The sequence below is a fragment of the Neoarius graeffei genome, chromosome 17 (genome assembly GCF_027579695.1).
Source record: "Neoarius graeffei isolate fNeoGra1 chromosome 17, fNeoGra1.pri, whole genome shotgun sequence".
NCBI lineage: Eukaryota > Metazoa > Chordata > Actinopteri > Siluriformes > Ariidae > Neoarius > Neoarius graeffei.
The window spans coordinates 39,065,855-39,092,647 of NC_083585.1; the positions used below are offsets into that span (position 1 = coordinate 39,065,855).

Consider the following 26,793-nt stretch of genomic DNA (forward strand, 5'->3'; position numbering starts at 1 on the left):
GGTACTAATAGGCTTTTTATTGTCAGACTTTTCAATTTAACAGCCTACTTTTATTCTTGAGAGAAAAACACACACACACACGCGCGCTGTGTTCTAGTCCCGGGATGAGCTCTCCCCTCTGCTCTCCCTCTGCCTCCTTAAATAGGGCGCGGTTACTGGGAAGACACACAAACACAGGTTAATTACCGTCAGGTGTAGTGATTCTGCCACTCACCTTCCCTGGCTCCGCCCTCCTGTCACAGACCGGCGCTTGACCACGCCCCCACTGCCACAGGCAAGCAGAAACGTGCACTTCTGGAGCAATGAGGAGACAGAGTTCATGCTCATTCAGCTTAAGGAGTTGAATATATTAAAATTCATGGATGGGAGAAAAACGCGCAATGGAGAACACGGAACTGATAACTTTGTTTACACTCTTGAATAGCTCTTCTTCATGATGACAACCGGAAGTGTACCAACACGATGGGGCGTGTAGCGCCACCTGTGGCTCGGGTGCACAATGTACCTCACACAATAGCCCGATTTCATTGTGTGCATGTAGGATTGGATTTCTCTGGCACCCTGCTGGGACCTTCAGCTCGATTACCGACAGCAGCTCGATTTGGATGTGCATGTAAACGTAGTCAGTGATCCAAACGCACGCAGGATGCCTTTGTAAAATAGAGCCAAGTAGGCCAGGTGACCGGTTACAGGATAAGCAGCTACAGATAATGGATGGATGGATGGATGAAGGGCCAGGTGACTCCAACAGCTGACCGTGCCAACGCCTCCTTGTCCATATTTTAACACACTCTCAGCAATGACTGACTGCCTCCTGACATCATACAGTATGCCACTCAGACTTGAGATTAAAGGACTACATGAAATGCCACCAAGACTTTACGTCCTTCAACAGAAATCATGTATACAGTTTAGAATTTGCTACAAATCTGAATTTTTGTACTTAATTATTGTTATTTCTGAAAATGAGTATCACAGCAATTCTGGGAACAAGAACTTCCTGTTGCCCAAGAACAGAGAACAATTAAGCCTTAAAGCACCTTTAATTAAATGTGTGTTGTTTGTATAAATGAAATGAATTTGAGATTAAAACTGGAAATAAGATTTTCTACTCACTGACCCAACGACTTCTGGTTCATCATTCATATCATTTTTATGAACTGTGTTGAATTATACCATTAATTTTTGCTTTAAAAAAAAGAAAAAAAAACTCTCTCTCTCTCTCACACACACACACACACACACACACACACACAAAATATAAAAAAGTCGCAAAAAACATGCAAGGTTTCTAAGGCATTTTTTGAAATACCATATTTTAAAATACGTCGGTTCTGCAACTGAGTATTAGTTGTATTTTTCAATTCGTTGCAACATATTTGTTTTTAGAGCCTGAAATACTGGTACGTCTTATATAAACAAAAGACGATGCCAAAAGTTGCCAGGTTTACATAAGTAAAATGTTTAAATGTCTAAAGTTTTGTGAGTGATTGATTAAAAAGTACACAGCATGTTCTGGCCATTTTTAATTTGTCGCTGAGATTGACAGAGCTTACACGGTAGCCTACGCAACACCAGCGATTGCACGAACTGAGTCAGCGCTGTAAACCAGAACCAGGAAATCTTCCCGTGTTGCCAGATACTGCTGACGTTTTCCAGCCCAAAATATGTTCAAAACCCGCCAAAACGCACTTAAAACCGCCCAATCTGGCAACACAACCGAAACTAGAAAATCTTCCCGGAAGTTCCTTTCAGCACCGAGATGTCGCCCGGGATTGGTTGGCGAGTGCGTGACGTTATTGTTTTCTTTACCCTTAGGCAGCCTCTCATGTTACTGCCTGAGGGACAGGGAGAAAACCACCGGGAAAGGTTTTAAACAAACACAACAAACATGAAACGAACGCAAGTCGGAAGATGACCATAAAATACTCAATAGTTACGATATAATAATTTTATGTATCGCACACAGAATTTTCAGCGATATATCGAGTATATTCGATATATCGCACAGCCCTAGGATATTTCCTCGCTTAGAGTCGGCTATAAATAGTATAATGCCGCGGATTGCAGGCTAACGTGGCCTACCGGCGCACTGTCCAGTAACCACTGCCTATATCCACTAGGGAGGGCGGTTTAATTATTCTTCAAAAGGGCTCTTATTTAGTATTACGACGAAAGTAAGAGTTTATCATAACTACCACGATAAATCGTTTGGGCGCGAGTCTTGCTGAGGTCTGGGGTCACCACGATCAGAGTCGTCCGAGTCGCTGTCCGATTCCGAGGCCGCACGGTCAAACCAGTGAGCCACATTCACCAATTTGCTTCGCAACGGCCATCGGTTCATACATATATGGCTTCACCTCTCGATATTCAATTTGTTGAGTTCCTACTTCAAAATCGCTATTAGACATTTTACACAACCTCTCACGACCAAAGTCCGTAAACGTGTGCTCGGTTTGCAAGTAAACACAGAGCTGCTCCCGGTCTGTTTGCCTTAAATGACGTCACGACAACGGTCCCCTTGGTGGTGAAAGTGCGCATAAATGAGATGTAAACAAACCTTCGGAAATTGGGCAAAACAGTATATCGTCGCTGTCAGTTCAAAACCTGCTATGTGACAATTTAGGTCAATTCTCAAGGATGATTTTTTTTTGCAATTTACGCTAATATAATACTGCAATTACCGTATTTTTCGGACTATAAGTCGCACTTTTTTTCATGGTTCGGCTGGCAATGCGACTTATACTCCGGTGCGACGTATATATGTTTTTGTTTTTTTTTTCACCGCGGAATAACTGGAGCTGATGCTGAGTCTGACGACAGCCACGCAGAAGAAGAGGAAACGGCGCTTCGTCTGCCGCTGGAGTTGGCCGAGTTGTTCAGAAGCGACACCGAGGATGAGGAATTCAATGGATTTGCTGATTTGGAGTGAAATCATCAGCTTGATAAACTTGATTGACCTGTGTTTTATTATTAATGATAGGCCTATAGTTATTTAAATAAGTTATATAATGATTTTAGGCAGTGCTTAATTTGTGAAGTGGGAGGTCCCGGAATGCAGGAGGTGGGTGGGTCCGGCGACTCAAAAAAAAAAAAGGCGGGGGATGGTTTACTATAACTTTACGCACACGCGCTTATTGTGTGTGTAAAATAATAATAATAATAATAATAATAATAATAATAATAATATCAGACATTATGATCTTAGAAAACGCTTTAGTGACAAACAGTTACAGACAGTAATATGTCGTGATATTATATTATAAAATATTCATTTTTATTAGTCTATATATTAAATTATATATTACATTTATCTTCTAAAATAACAGACTGTACTCATCACAACCGGTTTATTTCACCATTGGAGATCAGATCACACAAGACATGAGTTAAATGACTCATTTTAAGGATTTAAGTAGGGGATTTAAAAGCGGTTGTTGTTTTTTTTTTCACTAGACGGTTGTTTTTACTACCGTACCTGTCTTTGGAGATGATATACCTATAGCCTACTTGACCTCTGATTTGATGAAATAAAATTCGACAAAAATGAAGAATGACACTCCTCGATGATGACTACAGCTTTAATAACAAAGATGAAAGAGCCATGGGGGGGTGATAAGCCCTACCGGTAAAAATATTCTAAAAGCAAACTGATTAATGCATCAGTAATAGGCTACTAATATTAGTTATAATACAAATATAGGCTATTAGTTTAATACTATTACGATAGTAATAGTATTAAAGATAGTAGTAGATATTTAAAATAATCAGACTATAGGCTACTTACAGGGCAAAGGGCGCGTTATCACTGCTCAGCTGTTCGTTTATTAAATAAACAATGCAGTCGCGCAGTAACCACGCGCCGCTTATCAGATACAATCACAGATTCCATGGATAGAATAACCCTTCAAAAAAGTGCGACTTATAGTCCGGTGCGACGTATATATGTTTTTTTCGTCTTCATAATGCATTTTTTGGCTGATGCGACTTAAACTCCGGAGCGACGTATAGTCCGGAAAATACGGTAGCTATTTTGATGGATATTGACCAAGCTAATAATAGAACAAGTAAACTTTTACTGGCTTCTCAGCTTGTTATTTCAGAGTTTTATTCAGTTTTTTACGTCTCCTGTAAAAAAGGAAAAATGTCACATAGCAGGTTTTGACCTGACAGCGACGATATTTTAACCGTTTTATTCAATTTTAGGGTGCAAATTAGACACTAGGAAAATTGAATTCGCTTTTTGGGTCGTTTTTCTAGACAATAAAGTTGATATTCTACGTTTCACCTCTGACCATTGCCTATAACCTTTAAGTGTTGTGAAAAGGAATGGCAACATTACAAAGTCGTAAATGCTTTACGCACGTGTCACATTCTGTGTCTTTTCATCCACAGATTTCGTAAAAAACTGCTGGATACCCCCAGATTTACTTTCCGCCTGACTCGCCATTTCAGCATACTCCATATGTTTTTTGGAGTTGACATGCTGTGTGCAGGTCATCGCGACCACCATGAGTGAGGTTAATGTCAGTTCTACACAGTTTGCAGTGTGCGTATCCATTGCCCTTTTGACTGGGTGTAATGCACGGCCATTCTACCGTATATCGTGGGAGGAACACCGGAGACCTGTGTTTCACTTGTCCCGATACTGAGCGTTTCATTTCCACTATTGAGAAGCAGCACCATGCGTGTGTGATGTCAAGTGAAAATAGCACGAACAAATGTGCGGTATCTGCGCGTGTCACACACAGCATGTGCGGTTGTCGTAAAAATAAATAGCCGTGAATCGCGCATGGATTGAAAAAGTCGCTTGGACATTTAAAAACAACTCACTGGAATTTTTTAAGACTTTATAATAATTCCGTACAGAATAACACTGTTTGCCGTAACATCGTATTTACGTAACTTTTCCGTACAAAATACGGCCAATCCGTACTAGTAGGCATCTCTGCAAACGTGTTTCAAGAATCAAAATTGAAATGCGTTTATTTTAGGGGGAAAAAATAATTAATGAGGTAAAACATCAAATAATGTGCTGTTGTATTGTTTTGAGTGCAATACAGGTCAAAGATTATTTACAAATCATTGTTTTTAGATTTAATTTCAATTTCAGCGTACCGTCTCAACTTTTTCCGAGGTTGTATTTTCCAACCATATATAAAAAAGACCAGTTGCACATACAATGTCCTTATACAAGAAAAAGGGAACATTCAGAAAGAAGGACGTGTGAGGTTATCACTGCAGCACACAAAAATCCTCTTTAACAGCCATCTATCGGGGACCTTTTCAGACGTCAATGGAAATCAGTATGAAAAACCAGGTGTTGGCGTGGAGCATGCTGTTGCACAACACACATTTTCCATTACATGAACAAAATGTAATATAGTCTTTGATGTTTTAAGCGTGACAAGAATAGCGTGATATTCTGGTCTTCCACTAATCAATGGTGAAATGCAAAATAACTTTGCATTAAATGCAATGGAATGTCACTTGTTACTTTTCCAGAAGCAATTAAATTAAAAAAAAAAAATTATAAAATGTGGGCAGGGTTGGGACACAGCACAGAAGTTTATCATGAACAAGTTAGGAACAGTAACGTGGAATGCAGGCATGGGTGAGGACATCAGATATATATATATATATATATATATATATATATATATATATATATATATATATATATATATATATCTTTACAAGACACCAGGATTCAAGTGAATAGCTTGAAAGGGTAAGAGGGTGTGTACGTAAAACAAATGTCAACTACAGAGGACACAAGTCTATGGGTTGGTTCTCAGGAGGAGATATATATATAAATAAAACACACCTGATAAACTTATCTTGTTAATGTGGAGCAGTTATCTTTACAGGATTATGAGAACACATATGATTCTTTCAAATTTGTTCAAAATAAACAAGAAACCTTAAAAATGTGCCTTCTCAGAAAGACAGAGCTGTCAGGAGTTATAGCAATACTGTGATAAGCAGAACCCATAGTCACGAGCCACAACCTGATTATTTCTTAAAGATAAATAAAGAGTTACTGTATAAAATCAAGTTTTAGAAAACCGAAGCACACATTTAGTTTACTCAAAGTCAGATGGCAAAATTGACATTACTCATCATGGGTAGGATTATAATGGGCTAAAATTACCAAGCTACTGGGATTCAAAACACACAGCTACTGTGTCATGACGCTAATATTGAATATTGAAGGGCACATGACAAGTCAAAACACCACCCCTCAATCACATAGCTGAAATAACACTGAGAACACAAACTCAGAACACACTGGCCTAATTGACAAATGTCATGACACCGCGGCTACACAACCTTTCAGTGTAAAACACCGTTTGGCAGAGCGGATATGAAGGTCACAGCCACTTTCTCTCAAACAGAACAGCATGGGGTTTTTTTGTAATTAAAAAAAAAAAGAACGACTAGTTGAAAAAAAATCTTCCTTTTTTTTTTTTGCTGCCACCTTTTGGTCATGCTTCTAACAGTTGCTTCAAGATGACAATTTTTATGTTCCACAAACCAAATTGCCTAAAGTAACACAAAGTAAAGTAGGCTCAGGTCAGTCCACACATGTATACAGTCACAATTGGGAAACATGCATCATGTGTGAAAATGTACTTAAAGGAACAGTCCACCGTACTTCCATAATGAAATATGCTCTTATCTGAACTGAGTACATCCTGAGCTTTCCAATGATATATCATGTGACTAGGAGGGTTGCTGGTCCCTTGTCATTCAGATTCTTATAAATGGAATAACAAGTGAAATGTAGGTGGAATGACATGCTTTCAGCTCATGAAATGGAATGACACTGTTTCTAAGTGGAATGACATACTTTTAGGTTATGTTATCAGTGATATCACCTTTTACAAATGGAATAACAGCGTTTCCAGGTGGAATGACATACTTTAAGCTAATGTTATCAGTGATATCCCCTTTTACAAATGGAATGACAGTGTTTTTAGGTGGAATGACATACTTTAAGCTAATGTTATCAGTGATATCCCCTTTTACAAATGGAATGACAGTGTTTTTAGGTGGAATGACATACTTTGAGGCAATGTTATCAGTGATATCACCTATAACCTAACCCTAACCCTAGAAACAATGTCATTCCATTTGTTAATTTGATATCACTGATAACATTGCCTCAAAGTATGTCATTCCACCTAGAAACCTTATCATTCCATTTGTAAAAGGTGATATCACTGACAACATTAGCTCAAAGTAAGTCAATACATATAGAAACCCTGTCATTCCATTTGTAAAAGCTGATGTCCCACCAAGCACCCACTTATCTTATCCTAGGGAGGTCTAAAACTAAAGATTTCAATCGTTATTCCATTTGTAAGAATCTGAATGACAAGGGACCATTTATTGTTCAAATTTACTACCTGTCATTCGTCATTCCATTTCATGCGTCATTCACTTTAGGAAGTCCTAAAAATGTTCCGTTTCCAGTCCACCGGCCGGGTGAGTGCCGTTTGTGCGGTTGAAATTTTTTTTTTAATGCTGGTTTTTCGACATTTTTTGGGGGTTCGTAAATCTAAAATCGAACTTGACATTTACGCATTCCCAGGGCTTTCCACTAAGGCTCATACTAGCCAGCCATGACAAATAAGTAGCCAGCCGGGGGGGGAGTAAACACAAAAACTCCTGTGCACGCAGTTCCCAGGATTAAATGTATTTTCCACAGACCATTAATTTATTCACTTTACTCAAATACAAAGTAAAATGGCAGTAAATCTTCTTTCTTTTCTTGCGTATTGCATCATGAGGCGTTCCTGGCTTGTAAATCTCTTATTTTCGGTGCATGACACATTCACGCAGCTGAGCATGCTATGAATTAACAACGACAACGGTCTGCAGTGGGGCTACACAATTAAACACTCAGCGAACATTTCTCCATTTGTGTATGAAAATACACTCCAACGACTCAGTTTGGTTTCATTTACAACCAACGGTGTCTTTTGATGCCAGCACGTAATTGAACGAGAGAAGACTGGTTTACCGGAGACAAAATAAGCGTTATCTCTGCTTCTGTTCCCTCCGACACACTACTGCCTCCGCCGAGAGCGCGCGCACTCTGAACTGAATCAGCTCTGCGCATGCGCCATGCGGCACAAAAAAATGGCAGCCACCATGAAGGAAAGAGATCCGGAGTTTTCAAACATTTGCTTAAGTGTGAAATCGCAAAATGGTATTCTAGCGAACAACAAAATAGTAAAGATTCAGAAAAACAAATCATTCAGTGATCATTTTAATAGTGTAATTTCATCCGAACTAGGCCTAACGCTCGATTTAGAACTACAAAAAGTCCGTGTGTCGGACATTTTAAGTACCTTTGTAAAAGTTTTGAAAATGTTGCAGTCAGCATTTAAAATGCTAACTTAAAGTTTTTGTACAAGTTTCAGTTGATTAAACCGTCATATTTTATTAAATGTGTCTGCTTTTGTAATAAAAAAGTACTGAAAGAAAAATCAAACAGCATTGCGATTTCTTATCCATCCATATATAAAAAAAAAAAAAAAATCCCTCCCTCCCGACTGAAAATTTTTTTGCTCACCCGGTGGACAGGAAACGGATTTTTTTTAAGGATGGCCTGGTTCCCAGGAGGATGTATTAGCATAGTAATTATACTGATATATCGGTCTTACTTTAGCTAGAGGTTTCTCAAATAATACAATAATTAGTTTAATTATAACTTAACACTGGGGTTAGGGTGTTACTACCCAATTAGGCTGATGTATCATCAGCCTAATTTCAGGACCAAAATTACATTCACAACAACTTTTTTAGGTGCAGTACTCAAGATAATGGTATTAAATAAAAAATTTCACACTGTATGGGGTATCTTCTGACCCTAAAAAGCATAGAAAAATTGGCTATGTTTAACTCTGGACACAAAATCTTTTATGAGGAAAGAAAAGTCAGCAACAGAATTACGTCAGAAAAAAAACAACTTTCATTTCCTAAAATTCACACCAAGATTTCTCTGAAGCAACGTTGCTCTAACTGGGGTGATGATTTTTAAATATGGTTTTCAGTACATTTTGCCTTGGATTGCATACTTTAGCAATATCACTGAGCTGACAAGTTAAGGCAATCTGAATAACTTCATAATCCTGGCCTCTCTGCTGAAGAATTGCCCAATTACTGTGGGCAGACCAACATTAGTACAGCGGTTTTTAAACAGACTTTAGGAGAAAAAGATTCTATTCATCCAAGAGAAAATGATAGATACAACAGCACAGAAGACACAGAAACAGCATTATTATGCTATTACCTGAGCAAAGAGGTGAAAACCAGCATTATGTCCCCGGGCTGGATATGAAGGGAGAACAATACCCGACCCAGAACAGAACCTTGTACCACAGTGTACTCTTTTAGGCTTTAAAGATTTCTCAGTTAATTCTAACAATGGACTGGCACATAAAATTAAAATGTGATGACAGTAAACACAGCTATTGACAAACATGTGAGACTTGTGTCTCAACATAACTGACATGAACACTTGCCAACCCTAGACAATGAAAAGTGGTAGATCAGATGATCAGCTTGCATTCCTTCAAGGAGAATGCTTCCCTGGAAAATTTTGAGAAAAAGTGTAAAATGGTGCGTTCTCCTGCACGCTGAGTGCCATATTTGAAGAAAACTGATCAGGAAATTGGACGTGTTTGGTTTTTACAAATACTGGCACAATTTATTGTAATATGTGACCTCACTGCCGATTGGCTAGAACCATAACGAGAACCAATGGAATGGTACGATAAAGTGATACAATATAGATTCACATCATTATCGCGCCATATTTGACGCTATATTCTTGTATCCCGTGCTGAAAACAGGTGAAGCAAGATCAGAAGAGGAAATCTAACAAGTGTTCGTGGATTATTTTGTAATGCGGTATTTTTTAGAACTAAAAGTGGTAGGTGATATTCACCTGTCAAAAGCGGTAGGCAGACTACCATGTGAATCGGAAAAGTTGGCAAGTATGTGAAATGGCTTTTAAGAGCCATGGTTCTGTATGTGAATGTGTTTCCTTTTTAAACAGACATGCTGAAACACTTGGCAGGTTTAAATGGACAAACCCAAGACTAGTACAGGATGACTCATCAAAATCAAAATTATTTTTATTGCTTTCAAAAAAGGAATGAACTATCAAAAGAAATCTCCAAAACTTTCTGGGGGGAATTTACACTTTACTGTACCGCTGGAACTATGTGAAGGAACTAACCCAAACCTTAAAGGGCATATCATGGGTAAATTCAGGAGCAAGATCAATGTCTCATCTCATCTCATTATCTCTAGCCGCTTTATCCTTCTACAGGGTCGCAGGCAAGCTGGAGCCTATCCCAGCTGACTACGGGCGAAAGGCAGGGTACACCCTGGACAAGTCGCCAGGTCATCACAGGGCTGACACATAGACACAGACAACCATTCACACTCACATTCACACCTACGCTCAATTTAGAGTCACCAGTTAACCTAACCTGCATGTCTTTGGACTGTGGGGGAAACCGGAGCACCCGGAGGAAACCCACGCGGACACGGGGAGAACATGCAAACTCCGCACAGAAAGGCCCTCGCCGGCCCCGAGGCTCGAACCCAGGACCTTCTTGCTGTGAGGCGACAGCGCTAACCACTACACCACCGTGCCGCCCAAGATCAATGTAATTCTCCTATTTTATATTAAACTTTGGTCAAATATCTATCACATTTTGCATTTTGTGCAATTTTTTTTTTTTACCTTGTGCAATACCAGAAATATTCAGTTGAAATCAAGCCATTTGAGGTAAATTGGTCCGCCTCTGAAAAAACTTGGCATTTGAATTTCCCGGCAAACGTTGATTTTCGTGACGTCACTTGCGGGACACCTCCTTCTGAATCCTACGTCAGCGTTGGTTTTCCAAAAGACCGGACAATGAGAGAGAAATGGGAGCACTTCGTGCGAGGCACCCGGAAGCAGCCGATGACCAACAGAGCCGAGGACCAACAAAATCGGCCATTCACAAGTTGACTGTTGCCAGGGTAAGAAATAAGAGAGACTATACTCTAAATTAGGTGTTCCTATATTTGTGTGGTACACAAATAATGTTATCTATTGACACACACAAAAGTAAACCACACGAAAGCGCTGGGCAATAATACACTTAGATTAGATTAGATAGAACTTTATCGATCCCTTTGGGAGGGTTCCCTCAGGGAAATTAAAAAGATATCGTCCACAGCCTGATAAAAAGCAGCCAAAGTATCCAAGTAGCCTTGCTGTGACAGAGTGAATCCCCTTACACGCAGTGGCTGCGTTTGCCCTCGGAGGGATGTAAACACAGATGGTGATGCTAGCAGTCCACGTTAGCATCCGGTACAAGGTGTGTTAGCCATGTCTCCCTAAAAATAAATAAGCTGCTCTCCCGGTAAATCCGCTGGTTGTTCAGTGTGGCTAGCTCGTCGACCTTATTCGGCAGTGAGTTCAAATTCCCCATGATAATGGAGGGAATGGATGGTTTGTAGCGCCAGTAGCCTAGCCTTTAGCTTAGCCCCGGCTTTGCAGCCCCTGGGTTTCCTCCTCAGCTCGGCCTGGATGGGGTGCCGTATCCCGGCTCGTCCCATTGTTTTCAGGGCCAGCAGCTCCTCTCTTGAATAAGCGAGAAAACTGGCTCCTGGTTGCGTGTTAAAGTTAAAAATATCCATGGGATATGAAGAAAAACACACTATGTCTTCGTAAGAAGAGCAGAAAAGTAAAAAGGTGGAAAAAAGAGGTTTAAAGAGCTAAAAACTACAGAGCTACTGGAGAGGCAGCCGTCTCACACAGCGCCCAAGGTCACATTTTCTTTACATTTTACTTCACATGCATCAAGGGATATGCGTGTCAGGGCTTGAGATCTTGGGACCGGTCAAACACATTAAATGTATATACAACCCTGCTTAGCCGATTCCATGTGTGTAGCTTATGAAATCTTTCTCCTACAGTAGCCAGTACTCTTCTAAATGAAGAAATATATAAATACATAATAGAGATTAGAAAAAATATGATTTATGTAACAATAGATAGATGAGCATTGATACATGAATCCATGGGTTTAGAAACTCAGGCGACAATTCGATATTTCAATGCAAAATTGCTAGCTGCTAAATTTGGTCTACACAGACTGTGCATTGAATCCATGCAAGCTCGCGCAGCCTGCTAGCGGATCCGCACGTGACATCACGACTCTGGCTCCAGACTCCCTTGGGATTTTTCCAGACGCGTTTTGTTATTTTATTTTTTTCTGCTGTAGACAGATGGCCTTGTGCAAAATTACCCTTCTGAATGAGTGTGTAAAGGGACATTCTTTCATATAAAAAAAAACCCCACGAAATTGGTCCAGGATATGCACTTTAACCTAACCTACTCATGGATACAAAGTGTAGGGAAGGATTGCCATGCCCGTAGCCATAGTAACCATTTATGAACCATCTTCTCCCTTTCACTGTACAGCATTGAACACACCAATCCCTGTACTCGATGCCATGTTCTATCTCCGACCATTCTTCTGACTCCCTGTAATGGTATCGGATACAGAGATGATACCAGATACCAAATACAGTGACATCATGACTGTGCTTTAAACCTGTGGCGAAATCGAAATTCTTTCTCTCTGGCGGTGGATTCCACGCGTGAAAGAGAAGCCGATGCATCGGTGCTACAGAAGGACAAACAAAGAACGAGCCATCGATACCAGACCTTTAGTCAAAGTTCAATGTATTTGACCTTCGCTGAGTTGTAATAATAACTGAACCGGTTAGTTACTGCAGCCCACGCAGTATTTCAAAGAGAAAAGGCGACCGGATCCCTTTTCCCTTTCTCAACGTGGGCGAACTATAAACAAGATTCCTTCCAGATCATCGGATCTGGACCAAACAAGAGTGATCTCAAGTAAGGCTGGCATCTGGGCAATTGTTAGTCTTAGTTGTGGCTAGTTAATGTGAAGAGTGTTGTTTATTTGAATTCATTCATGGTTTAAATGTACGCATTTTGATTCACATGAAAGTCGGTCTTAGACCGCGTGTTGTTTGATTTACTTCACTATCTGTATTTAGATTGTGCATGCGTTCTCTCTCTCTTATTAACTCCCTCCATCGTACTACACTTCTCAACATTGGGATTTCAGGAGTAGCTAAGGTTGAGTAGAAATTGGGTTTAAGGCCTAGCCGAGACTAGTTTAAACTACAGTTCCTTTGTTTCTCCTCTTTCGCGCGATCTCCCTCTGGGCTGGCACAAGGCTCGCGCATTCCATTCACATTCCACACACACACACACACACACACAAACGTGATTTCCCGATTACATTTTAACATCCACTCGCCCCTATACTGTAAACTTGTATATGGGTCTGTCTTTTGCCCCTTTTCCACCAAAGCAGTTCCAGGGCTGGTTCGGGGTCAGTGCTTAGTTTGGAACCGGGTTTTCTGTTTCTACTGACAAAGAACTGGCTCTGGGGCCAGAAAAACCGGTTCCAGGCTAGCACCAACTCTCTGCTGGGCCAGAGGAAAGAACCGCTTACGTCAGCGGGGGAGGGCGGAGTTATTAAGACCGACAACAATAACAAGACCGCGAAAGATCGCCATTTTTAAGCGACGAGAAGCAGCAGCTGTACAAACGCTAAGTCATCCATTATTATTATTGTTGTTATTGCTGCTGCTGCTTCTTCCGCGTTGTTTTTGCTTCGATATTTGCGCCAAGGTTTATGCAAACGTAGCGACGTAACTGACGTATACAGCGACGTAATGACGTATACAACGACGTAACTGACGTATACAGCGACGTAATGACGTGTCTTCTCTTAGCACCGTGAGCTATGGAAAAGCAAACTGGTTCTCAGCTGGCTCGCAAGTTGAACGAGTTGTGAACCAGCACCAGCACTGGCCCCGAACCAGCCCTGGAACTGATTTGGTGGAAAAGGGGTATTAGAAACTGGGTACTGTGGGGGTACCCCACTAAATATACTCACAGTCAATAAACTATACGGTTTTGAATGGTGATGTTGGTTTTAATTTGAAATAAAATTATGAAAGAAATAATACAGATAAAATTAAATCTTTGATGTGAATACTCTATTCAGAATTTGGCAAAAATTCTGCAAATTTGTGGAAAAATGACGGCTTGATCTGGGACATGACAAATGGTTGACGACATCGCATTTCCGTAAAAAGGTTGTAGTCCACTGAAAAGTCTACAGTTATCACTAATTGTATTTTAAGTTGTAACTTTATACACCTAAGGATTGGTGCGCTCACAGAATAATCATAACCGTAATAAAACATCATGCAAAATATTTGATCACCGTTGTAACTCCATTCTCCGCATACCCGAAATATACGATCGTGTGTTTTGAGCTAAACGGAAAGCCTCAGGGTCGAGGTCACTACCTCACCAAAAATAGTAACTTAAAATCACTATGCCATATAAACATTTAGTTATAAATCTGCGATTTTGTTTTTTAAAACGAAAGCTGAATGTTAGGTATAGAATATGTTTCTTACAGAATATGTTACGATGGTAGCTGGTCTTGAATGAATTTCTGAGCTATAAAATGAGTTGTGGTCTATTTTTTACCGTAGCGTGTTATTTGTGTGCGGGGAAGGACACACATTAACAATTTGCATGTGTAGAATGGAATTTTCCACTCCAACAGTTAGAAGTCGATCGTGCTTCCATTTGCGGTCTTTCTGTTACGCGGGTAATCTGTTCGGACGTTATCACTGAAAAGGGGAGTTTTGACAGTTTTATTTTGTTTTAGTCTTGCAGTATAAGGCAATAGAATGTTTCTTTTTCATCTTACTTTCATATTTCGTAGTGTTTGCATATTTTTGGCCAATATTTTGCAACCCTGGTCAATTTAGATCGAACTTTTGGATAGAATCTACGGCCAGTCATTTTGCCCTGCCCCCGCTCCGTCCGGTGCGGTAGTGATGTCCCGTTGCTCGCGCACCGCAGCAGAGACCCGTGCAACCTTCAGCCGGTACAGTCGCTGTTCTTTTATCACCACCGTTATTCTCATCTTTCCGGTGTGTTCTCGAGTTTTCCATTGTGTCCTATTTCGCCATATCAAATACCCAAAATGTATCATATTATTCATATTTAAGTGAAGAATCAATTCAGTCATCATAACTTGGCATTTTTAACCCAAGCAATCAAAAAGAGAAAATTTATTCAATATTTTCACTCATATGTGAAGGAGGGGCTTTAATTCTTCATGATGTAGTTATTTTATATGTAAATCAATTTTACAAAAGCATTTGAATTGTAATCAAAAAAGTTTTCCACAGTGGAGACCAGATAAAGCAAGATGCTATCTTTATTCTTATTAAACATGATAAAAGTGGGGGGCACGGTGGTGTAGTGGTTAGCGCTGTCGCCTCACAGCAAGAAGGTCCGGGTTCGAGCCCCGTGGCCGGCGAAGGCCTTTCTGTGTGGAGTTTGCATGTTCTTCCCGTGTCCGCGTGGGTTTCCTCCGGGTGCTCCGGTTTCCCCCACAGTCCAAAGACATGCAGGTTAGGTTAACTGGTGACTCTAAATTGACCGTAGGTGTGAATGAGAGTGTGAATGGTTGTCTGTGTCTAATGGCCCTTTTCCACTACCCTTTTTCAGCTCAATTCAGCCCGACACGGCTCGCGTTTCGACTACCAAAAAACAGCACGACTCAGCTCGCTTCATCCCTGCTTAGCCCCTAAAACTCGCACCGTTTTGGAGTGGGGCTGAAGCGAGCCAAACCGAGCTGAGTGAGGCTGGGGGCGTGAGCAGACACTCCCCTGTGCACTGATTGGTTAGGAGGAGTGTCCTCACATGCCCACACACGCCCCGCGAGCACGCTGGGATCTGTAAACACCGCAAACCCGGAAGGAGAAGAATTACGAATTACGAGAATTTCTGAAGCCTTATGCGCCTCGCCTCATCTATACGCTCTTGCCAGTATCTGTTGGCGTTGTCGGTGACAACAAGCCACAGCACCAAGACCAGCAACACTAACGACTCCATGTTTATTGTTTACTATTCGGGTCGTGAGACTGCCGCTTAAAAGATCACTGATGTCACTGTTTGCGCTGCTTAACGACATCACGTGACGTCCACCCACTTTCGCTAACTCCACCCAATGTGTCCACCCACTTCCAGCCAGCACGGTTCAGCGCGGTTGTAGTCGAAATGCAACTCCAACAGCCCCGCTCAGCCCGACTCAGCACGGCACGGCTCAGCCGCGTTTGTAGTGGAAAAGCGGCATATGTGTCAGCCCTGTGATGACCTGGCAACTTGTCCAGGGTGTACCCCGCCTTTCGCCCGTAGTCAGCTGGGATAGGCTCCAGCTTGCCTGCGACCCTGTAGGACAGGATAAAGCGGCTACAGATAATGAGATGAGATGAGACATGACAAAAGAAACATTGAGTGTTAGGTAAATGCAAAAAAAAAAAATTAGAAAATTTATTTTTTGACCATAATGTCCCAAATGAGAGACCAGTTTCTGAGACGGACCCATATAGCTTATTACTTTTGATCACCATTAGTGCCTTAATTATCATATACACTACTGATTCTTATTTGTATACATTGTATCACCATTTATATTGAATTATTCCTTGGTTGCCACTGTTGCTATATCTGATCAGTATTAGTTTGCTAATTCATGTCAGCTATTTCAATAAATGGGATCTTTGGAATAAACTGTGTCCTGTTTATTGCTACAACATCCACTGAATGCCAACCTCTGCCAAACAAGTATTCTAATTGCCTTCACCCATTTGGTTGTTATATGAATGTTATAGATCTAGAGTAAACATATTACATTAGGGCTACAATACTCACTAAACTATAGCAATATCACTAAGTTATTCCATTGATTTTAATAGTTTAGCTATAAACTATTAGACACTTGAATTAATGATTAATGAATTTATGAGATTGATCCCTTTTTACGAGACTGATTTGATAAGCCTATTGCACCTACAAAAGAGAAGTGGTTCATTCATGGTTCATATACCGCATGACACATTTCTGAATATGCGGTACAGTAAACTGTAAAAGTAGCCCTTTTTTTACATTTCTTTTTCTAGATTGTCGTCGTCATCAGTGTTGAACCCGCTCCGGGCTTGAGGCGAACGATGTTTTGGTTGACTTGGCCAGAATTGCAGCAGTAGGATGGCCAGTTCCTTCCTGCGCACTCACACACACACATTCATAACTATGGGCAATTTAGAGTAGCCAGTTCACCTGACCTGCATGTCTTTGGACTGTCGGGGAAACCAGAGCATCCGAAGGAAACCCACGCAGACACGAGGAGAACATGCAAACTGCACACAGAAAGGCCCCTCCATCAGCCACTGGGTTTGAACTCAGAACCTTCTTACTGTAAGACAACTGCACCACCATGCTGCCCCTTTTTCTAGATATACAACTGTATTGGTGCCCAAAGACACTAATGGACTGGTACAGAAAAGAAAAGAAAATCACACTGAGACTGATACTGAAACACCATCCATCCATTATCTGTAGCCACTTATCCTGTTCTACAGGGTCACAGGCAAGCTGGAGCCTATCCCAGCTGACTATGGGTGAGAGGCGGGATACATCCTGGACAAGTTGCCGGGTCATCGCAGGGCTGACACACAGAGACAAACAACCATTCACACTCACATTCACACCTACGGTCAATTTAGAGCCACCAGTTAACCTAACCTGCATGTCTTTGGACTGTTGGGGAAACCGGAGTATCTGAATGAAACCCACACAAACACGGGAAGAACATGCAAACTCCACACAGAAAGGCCCCTCCATCAGCCACTGGGTTCAAACTCGGAACCTTCTTACTGTGAGACAACTGCACCATCATGCTGCCCCTTTTTCTAGATATACAACTGCCCAAAGACACAAAGAAAAGGAAAAAAAAAAATCACAGAGACTGATACCTAAACAGGGCGGCACGGTGGTGTAGTGGTTAGCGCTGTCGCCTCACAGCAAGAAGGTCCGGGTTCGAGCCCCGTGGCCGGCGAGGGCCTTTCTGTGCGGAGTCTGCATGTTCTCCCCGTGTCCGCGTGGGTTTCCTCCGGGTGCTCCGGTTTCCCCCACAGTCCAAAGACATGCAGGTTAGGTTAACTGGTCACTCTAAATTGATCGTAGGTGTGAATGTGAGTGTGAATGGTTGTCTGTGTCTATGTTACCCCTTTTCCACCAAATCAGTTCCAGGGCTGGTGCTGGTTCACAACTCGTTCAACTTGCGAGCCAGCTGAGAACCAGTTTGCTTTTCCATAGCTCGCGGTGCTAAGGGGAGCCACGTCATTACATCGCCGTATACGTCAGTTATGTTGCTGCGTTTGCATAAACCTTGGCGCGAACATCGAAGCAACAACAACACTGAAGAAGCAGCAACAACAACAATAATGGATGACTTCCCGTTTGTACAGCTGCTGCTTCTCATCGCTTAAAAATGGCGACCTTTCGCAGTCTTGCGATTGTTGTTGGTCTTAACAACTCCCCCCCCGCAAGCGGTTCTTTCCTCTGGCCCAGCAAAGAGCTGGTGCTAGCCTGGAACCGGTTTTTCTGGCCCAGAGCCAGTTCTTTGTTCAGTGGAAACAGAAAACCCGGTTCCAAACTGAGACCCCGTCCACACGTAGCCGGGTATCTGCTAAATCGAAGATATTTTTCTACGTTTTGGCCTGTCATCCACATGAAAACACATCAAAAACGAATATTTAAAAAAACTCCGGGCAAAGTGAAGATTTTTGAAAACTCCGTGTATGCCTTTTCGTGTAGACAGAGATAACCGGAGGTTTGCGTTTTAGAACGTCACAATCTGCGCCAAAAAAATGACAACAACTCTGCCCTGACGTCAAACGTGCGACCTTTGTTTACTGCAGAAGCCAGATTAAGCATGGACTTAAGCTAGCCACACACCACGGCGATCCACGCGGTACCGAACCGACCCATTTCAGAGCCGACTCCCGACAGGGCACGCACATATCCCCCGACTGTTGACGAGTGCAGTCGCGATTGAAGCGACATGTGACAACTTAATAGCTTTGTGATTAGCTATTGGATATAGTTACTGTTAAATCCAACACTTGAAGATGCTACAGGCTGAATTACAAATGACACAACACGGAATATGTAGCGCACTATCTAGGCTGCATGAGCTATTATTCCCAACCTTAAATAGTGCACTTATATAGGGGAGTTAAAGCGATTTGGAATTCAGCCACACAACTTGAGCAGAGTGGCTTTCCAGCCCACTGTGTCTATGGATAAAGCTTCAGTCTATGGAATTACAGTATATACCTGCATTAGGTGCTACCAACACGTATTTCTCACGCTAGAAATTGTATTTAATGATGTCACGTGTTATATGCAAAAGATATGATTGGCTATTGCTAGCGACTCTCGCCGATCAGTCTGGCTCCCGATTAGTTTTTCGAATCGGCTGTGAGATGAGTCGGTACCAATCGAAAACTAGTCTTTACGCCTGACTCGCGACTTCAGTTGGCTCGGTACGCTGAAAATCGGCATAGTGTGCGGCTAGCTAAAGAGTAATGGATCGGAGTAGTGCCTTGAAAGCGTTAATTATTGTGCAGGTGCTATTTACATGTTTAATTTTAGAAGCCCAACTACTGCTCCAAGAGCACAGGCGATGTGATTAGGGGGTAGGATTTGGGGAAATAGCCATCTACAGGTTTGGAATGCTTATGAATGTGATTGAAAACGCAGATGTTCGGTTATGTGTGGAAGGGATTTTTTTCGAAGACGAGGTGGTGTGGATAAAACATTTTTATAAACGGAGGGGGGAAAAATGTTCGGTTTTAAAAATACCCGGCTACGTGTGTACATGGCATAAGGACTGACCCCGAACCAGCCCTGGAACTGCTTTGGTGGAAAAGGGGCATGTGTCAGCCCTGTGATGACCTAGCGACTTTCGCCTGTAGTCAGCTGGGATAGGCTCCAGCTTGCCTGCGACCCTGTAGAATGAGATGAGATGAGGGCCACATAAACCAAACCAAGCTGGCGTTTATATTGTACCTTTGTTGCTTCTGTTCATGGCATTGTGCCTATGTGGGACTTTCTGTCAGTGTTATATACCAAAATGATTATAGAGGCTGGTGGATTAGATTTGAATTTCAGAAATTCATGTTTCCCCCACACACACACGCCTTGTGCGTTAATCACACTAGCTTGGTATTTTCCAGTTTGCATGTGTTCTTGTATCGCCTGCTGTACATGATGAGTTAGTGCAGGGGTCATCAAACTACTGCCCGCGGGCCGACTCTGGCCCACCACCCCCCTTTGACCGGCCCGACAGCCCCTCTGTCCCCCACCACTTGAACCGGCCCTATGAGACAATCCCCAAAAGTGGTCATGGCCTATTTTTTTTAAATTGCTTTTTGGCAAACAACATGTCTGCATCTTGTATTTTGTTGATTTTATCAATTAAAATTGATATTTAGTTATAAAATGAACTATTCATATTTTCCGAATTTTCGTCATATGCTCGCGATCAAGCAGTGACAGGCAGCGCACGCACAGAGAACTGTTAGTGTTCAGGACAGCAAAATGGCTAGCGGTCAGCGAAAAGCTGACAGAGAGTGCAGAGTTTTTAAAGAACAGTGGAACACCGATTATTTTTTCGTTTAGTGTAAGGACCGTGCAGTTTGTCTTGTATGTAAAGAAAGTGTGCCGGTTTTCAAAGAATATAATCTGCGTCGTCACTACGAAACCCGCCACAAAGAGTATGCTAGTTTGTGAGGGCAAATAAGAGAAGACAGGATTCGGAGGATGAAATGCGGACTGGCTGCACAACAGAATGTATTCCTTCGCCAAACCCAGATCAACCAGGCTGCTGTCCGAGCTAGCTATAAGGTAGCTCACCTACTAGCTACCCATGGAAAGCCGTTTACTGATGGGGACTTTGTTAAAGTATGCATGCTTGCTGTGGCCGAGGAGGTGTGTCCCGACAAGAAGGATGCGCTCAACGCGGCGAGTCCCTCCGCACCTACTATGACCAGGCGAACTGAAGATTTGGGGGACAGCGTGTATGACCAGCTGAATGAGAAAGCGTCAGAATTCGAGTTTTTTGCTTTGGCCATGGATGAGAGCAATGACGTGCAGGACACAGCACAACTGCTGTGATCTATTGATCTATTGCTCATATTATTATAATTTCATTGTTTTTTAAATGTATTTATTTTATAGGCCTATTTATTTGACCTTTATTAAGTGCTGCACACAATTATTATTAATATTATTAATAATATCAACAGGCCTACCTACAATTTATAATTTTCCACTCACCTTTGCCAGTGTCAATCACCTCAACTAGGCAGATGTTTCTTACCTTGACAGCTTTGATGTTATTTTTATTAGAAAATAAATAAATGGAATATCTGTGGTATTTCAAATTAAAACAAAGTGTGAAGACTCGATTACTACTTTTGCAAACCACTAGTAAAGATAAACAAATATGTGCCAGGAATCAAGTGTTGATATAGTAGTGTGGATATAGTAGTGGGCAGCATGGTGGTGTAGTGGTTAGCACTATCACCTCACAGCAAGAAGGTCCGGGTTCGAGCCCCGTGGCCGGCGAGGGCCTTTCTGTGTGGAGTTTGCATGTTCTCCCTGTGTCCACGTGGGTTTCCTCCGGGTGCTCCGGTTTCCCCCACAGTCCAAAGACATGCAGGTTAGGTTAACTGGTGACTCTATTGGCCCTTTTCCACTACTCCTTTTTCAGCTCACTTCAGCCCGATACGGCTCGCGTTTCGACTACCTCAGAGCAGCACGACTCAGCTCGCTTCAGCCCTACTCAGCACCCAAAACTCGCACGGTTTTGGAGTGGGGCTGAAGCAAGCCAAACCGAGCTGAGTGGGGCTAGGGGCGTGAGGAGACACTCCCCTGTGCACTGATTGGTGAGGAGGAGTGTCCTCACATGCCCACACACGCCCCGCGAGCACGCTGGGATCTGTAAACACCGTAAACCCGGAAGAAGAAGAATTACGAGAATTTCTGAAGCCTTATGCGCCTCGCCTCATCTATACGCTCTTGCCAGTATCTGTTGGCGTTGTCGGTGACAACAAGCCACAGCACCAAGACCAGCAACACTAACGACTCCATGTCCTCCATGTTTATTGTTTACTATCCGGGTCGTGAGACTACCACTTAAAAGATCACTGATGTCACTGTTTGCGCCGCCTAACGACATCACGTGACGTCCACCCACTTTCGCTAACTCCATCCAATGTGTCCACCCACTTCCAGCCAGCACAGTTCAGCGCGGTTGTAGTCGAAATGCAACTCCAACAGCCCCATTCAGCTCGACTCAGCCCAACTCAGCACGGCACGGCTCAGCCCGACTCAGACGCGTTGGTAGTGGAAAAGCGGCATAAATTGACCGTAGGGGTGAATGTGAGTGTGAATGGTTGTCTGTGTCTATGTGTCAGCCCTGTGATGACCTGGCGACTTGTCCAGGGTGTACCCCGCCTTTCGCCCGTAGTCAGCTGGGATAGGCTCCAGCTTGCCTGCGACCCTGTAGAACAGGATAAAGCGGCTAGAGAAAATGAGAGATGTAGTGAGGATAGAGCAGACCTGGGCATTTTACGGCCCGCATCCGGCCCTTTGGTTCATTCTGACCGGCCCGCATAAGGTTAATTAGAAATTACAAAATAAACATATTTTCTAATTTTACCTCATGCATGGACTGACTGTGCATTGCTTTTATTTTGAAGTTGTGTTCAACAAAAACGCAATGCGCGCGACACGAACATGACATGAAATCCCACAAAACCTAATCCAGCGATAACTACTTCCGTAATTTGTCCAGACCAACCACAAACTTGTACTTCATCCTTCAAACGGTCCAGCCAATCACATAATGTGACGTCACCAGCAGGCGCCGGAGCCCGAGCCGATCTGTAGATCTGATTCCTACACCGAATCGACTGATGATCATCTGTCAGCTGTGTCTCCACCTCAGACATTCAACCTGACTCTGATGCACTCGTTAAAGACCAACAGAGACTAGATTTCTCTCACTGAACAAATAAAAAACTGAAAAACACCAAATGAGGTGATTAGACTACAAATGTGGGCATCATTATTATAATATGATGTATCTTGCTTGATATGTGGAGTAGAAAGACAATATTGTGATGTCTTTATTGTGTTTTGGGGTGAATGTGACTGGAAAAAAATGGTACAAACGTTCACATTTTGTTAACCATTGTTTTGGGAAATTTGATTGAATAAATGACATTTTTTTGTAAGGCAACCTCGTTTTTTCCGTACTCTTACCAGTCTTAGCAGCTTGTAAAAACAATGTTATTTACTGCTTTATATAAAGAAATACAATTAATATTATGCAGAATTTAATTCAGCCTTTTGGTCCGGCCAGGCCCGGCGCCAGGAACAGTTTACTAAGGGGGCAATTAGAAATCGCAAGGGGGCAAATATTTTTCATATAGTCTGTAGTAGTGATGGCGGTCTGACAACGTGTTTCAAACAATTAACTGCGCCAACCACAAAACCACCACGGCCCCGAAGGTTGCTTTAGTCCGGGAAAATCATGTGACATATTACCAGGGCAGTTGCGCTTTATCAGCCCCCGTGCCCACCTGTTACCCCTCCCCTCCGATTTTCTCACAGACACGCGGTACAACCGGAAAGATGCCAAACATAACACACACACAAACCTACAGGCAAGTCCTTTACATTTAAAATGCATACAAATAGCTCCGCGGCATGAAAACAAAACGTCAATGCAAGTCTAAGGTACTTGGCTCGGCGGCCAAAATCATAATTTAAAAAAATCAACAGACCCCGCGGCTGCACCAGTAATAGCCTTCCTGACTCACACCGAGTCAACGCGAACCACTTAACCCGCGATCCCAGTTTAGGCGTGTAGGGGACTAAACACTCTGAAGTGATGAATTTTCACCCCCGCTGCATGGGGGGTGACGTCAACGACACATATTCTTACGCTATTTGTGCACAAAGCGGACCATATATGAACACATACACCATAAACGGAGATAAACTTAGCCTACAAAGAAAGAAAATGGATTCACAATATTGTGATTGAATTGGTTTAATTCGGCGGGGGAAAGACTACTCCCGTAAACTGACTGCATATTACAGGATATTACAGAGACAGTGCACTTGTAAGTGTGCATGTAAAACCCCCGCCTGCCCGCCCGCACGACCCCGCCCCGTCCTTATCACAGGTCTGTGTGTGCGCGGCTGTGTCAGCATTTCACACACACACCCACAATAACTAGTCCCCAGTAGTTAGGATTGATACATATGTCTAAAACAGGGTTAATATTAAATTCAGGCTTTTTTAAATAATCCTACCTTAATACAGTTGAATTCTACGATTGCAACGTAAGAATCATAACAACCAATCAGATTTGTTCTACCGTGCCAGTTTCAGTAGTGATTTATGTGAAATGTATTTTTGTGCAATGCTCAACAACTTAATATTTCGTATTTGAAAATGCAAATTATTAATACGTCTATAATACATTATATTTTCATAAGAAAACAATTAATGGCCCTTCTCCACTACCCTTTTTCAGCTCACTTCAGCTCGCTTCAGCTCACTTCAGCCCGACACGACTCGCGTTTCGACTACCAAAAACCAGCACGACTCAGCTTGCTTCAGCCCTGCTTAGCCCCTAAAACTCACACCGTTTTGGAGTGGGGCTGAAGCGAGCCAAACCGAGCCGAGTGAGGCTGGGGGCGTGAGCAGACACTCCCCTGTGCACTGATTGGTGAGGAGGAGTGTCCTCACATGCCCACACACGCCCCGCGAGCACGCTGGGATCTGTAAACACCGCAAACCCGGAAGGAGAAGAATTACGAATTACGAGAATTTCTGAAGCCTTATGCGCCTCGCCTCATCTATACGCTCTTGCCAGTATCTGTCCACGTTGTCGGTGACAACAAGCCACAGCACCAAGACCAGCAACACTAACGACTCCATGTCCTCCATGTTTATTGTTTACTATCCGGGTCGTGAGACTACCGCTTAAAAGATCACTGATGTCACTGTTTGCGCTGCTTAACGACATCACCTGACGTCCACCCACTTTCGCTAACTCCACCCAATGTGTCCACCCACTTCCAGCCAGCACGGTTCAGCGCGGTTGTAGTCGAAATGCAACTCCAACAGCCCCGCTCAGCTCGACTCAGCACGGCACGGCTCAGCCGCGTTTGTAGTGGAAAAGCGGCATAAGTGATCTGAGTCTCCGTTGAGGGGGCGGGGCTGTAGCCACGAGGGGGCGACGCCCCCTTTCGCCCCCCCATGGCGCCGGGCCTGGGTCCGGCCCTCCACAAAATTTTCTGTTTCTCATGTGGCCCCACGGAAAAAATAATTGCCCACCCCTGGGATAGAGTATAGTAGTGTGGATATAGTAGTGTGGATATAGCAGTGGGGATATAGCAGTGGGGATATAGTAGTGGGGATGGCTGTGTCCGGCTAGTAATCTCTACTACACAATGAGGCCTGCTGGTGGTCATATTTGTCTGGGTCATACAATTCTATGTTCTATAGCTGACCCGACCCCGGCCCCCCATCACAGTCAGGAACGACAATGTGGCCCCCGGAGAAAAAAGTTTGGTGACCCCTGAGTTAGTGTGTTCACATCCCACCTGGGCATGGGCTCCATGATCTACAGTATGTAATTATAAAGCAGGCTGAGCATCTTCTATCTCATAGATTAAGTGTGCAATCAATTATTCCATCAAGACACAGCATTTATTGGGTCAATCAGCTGTGTGTGTGTGTGTGTGCACTGACCTGCCGTGTATCAGGGTGTGTAACTCCGGCAGCAGATTGCGTAATGACGAAGCGCGTGTTGCATCAGCTCCTAAAATGGTCACCGGCCATGCGCGCGAGCTACAGGAACAAGAGATGAGTAGCGGCAGCGCGAGACCGCAGATCAACTGAAAGAACAATAAAAAACTATTAAAAACACGAAATCCGGTACTGAATAAAACCCATAAATCATGTAAACGGATGAATTCATCTCTTACCTTGATAAACGCGTGTGTTCCGAAGGCGCCTGGCTCAGATTAACTGGTGTTTGCTCGCTCGCGAGACCACGATGTAGAAGAAGAAGAAGGAGACGCAAAAAGGCGCGTGCACTCAGTGTAAAGCAGGAAGCCAGTCTTTCCTCTAACTCTACTATAACTGGGCCGAAACCACGCCTCCTCCCGCACAGCCTGAGAGAGTGTAACCTACACCCAGATGTTAATGTATTCATAGTGGGGCGGGGCGGGGCTTTGAAGGGAGTACACTACAGACCTCTGCTGAGTTCGAGTCCCTGCTGTCGGGTCGAACAGGGACACCAGGGTCTGCTCTGTTTGAATGGAGTCCTATGGGAGAAGTGACTCTGAACAAACTCCTCATCTCATCTCATCTCATTATCTCTAGCCTTTTGATCCTGTTCTGCAGGCAAGCTGGAGCCTATCCCAGCTCACTACGGGCGAAAGTCGCCAGGTCATCACAGGGCTGACAGACAACCCATACATGTCAACCTTTGGTCAATCAAACCTGTATAACCAACCTCCAAAATCCGTATTTCCCTTATAAAATCCGTATAAGATCTCATCTCGTTATCTCTAGCCGCTTTATCCTTCTACAGGGTCGCAGGCAAGCTGGAGCCTATCCCAGCTGACTACGGGCGAAAGGCGGGGTACACCCTGGACAAGTCGCCAGGTCATCACAGGGCTGACACATAGACTCAGACAACCATTCACACTCA

The 26,793-nt window shown here is 43.0% G+C and overlaps 1 protein-coding gene across 1 annotated transcript in view; it reads right to left on the reverse strand.

The window, feature by feature from the left end:
- The window catches only part of slc7a1b (solute carrier family 7 member 1b), a 61,868-nt gene extending 35,629 nt beyond the window's left edge, over positions 1 to 26,239 (reverse strand). Inside the window, exons 1-2 of the mRNA XM_060944176.1 lie at positions 26,063 to 26,239; positions 25,827 to 25,972 (exon numbers count right to left, since the gene is read on the reverse strand). The gene's annotated coding sequence lies outside the window, so the exon portion shown is untranslated. The remainder of the gene's footprint in view (positions 1 to 25,826; positions 25,973 to 26,062) is intronic.
- Positions 26,240 to 26,793: the final 554 nt, after the last annotated feature.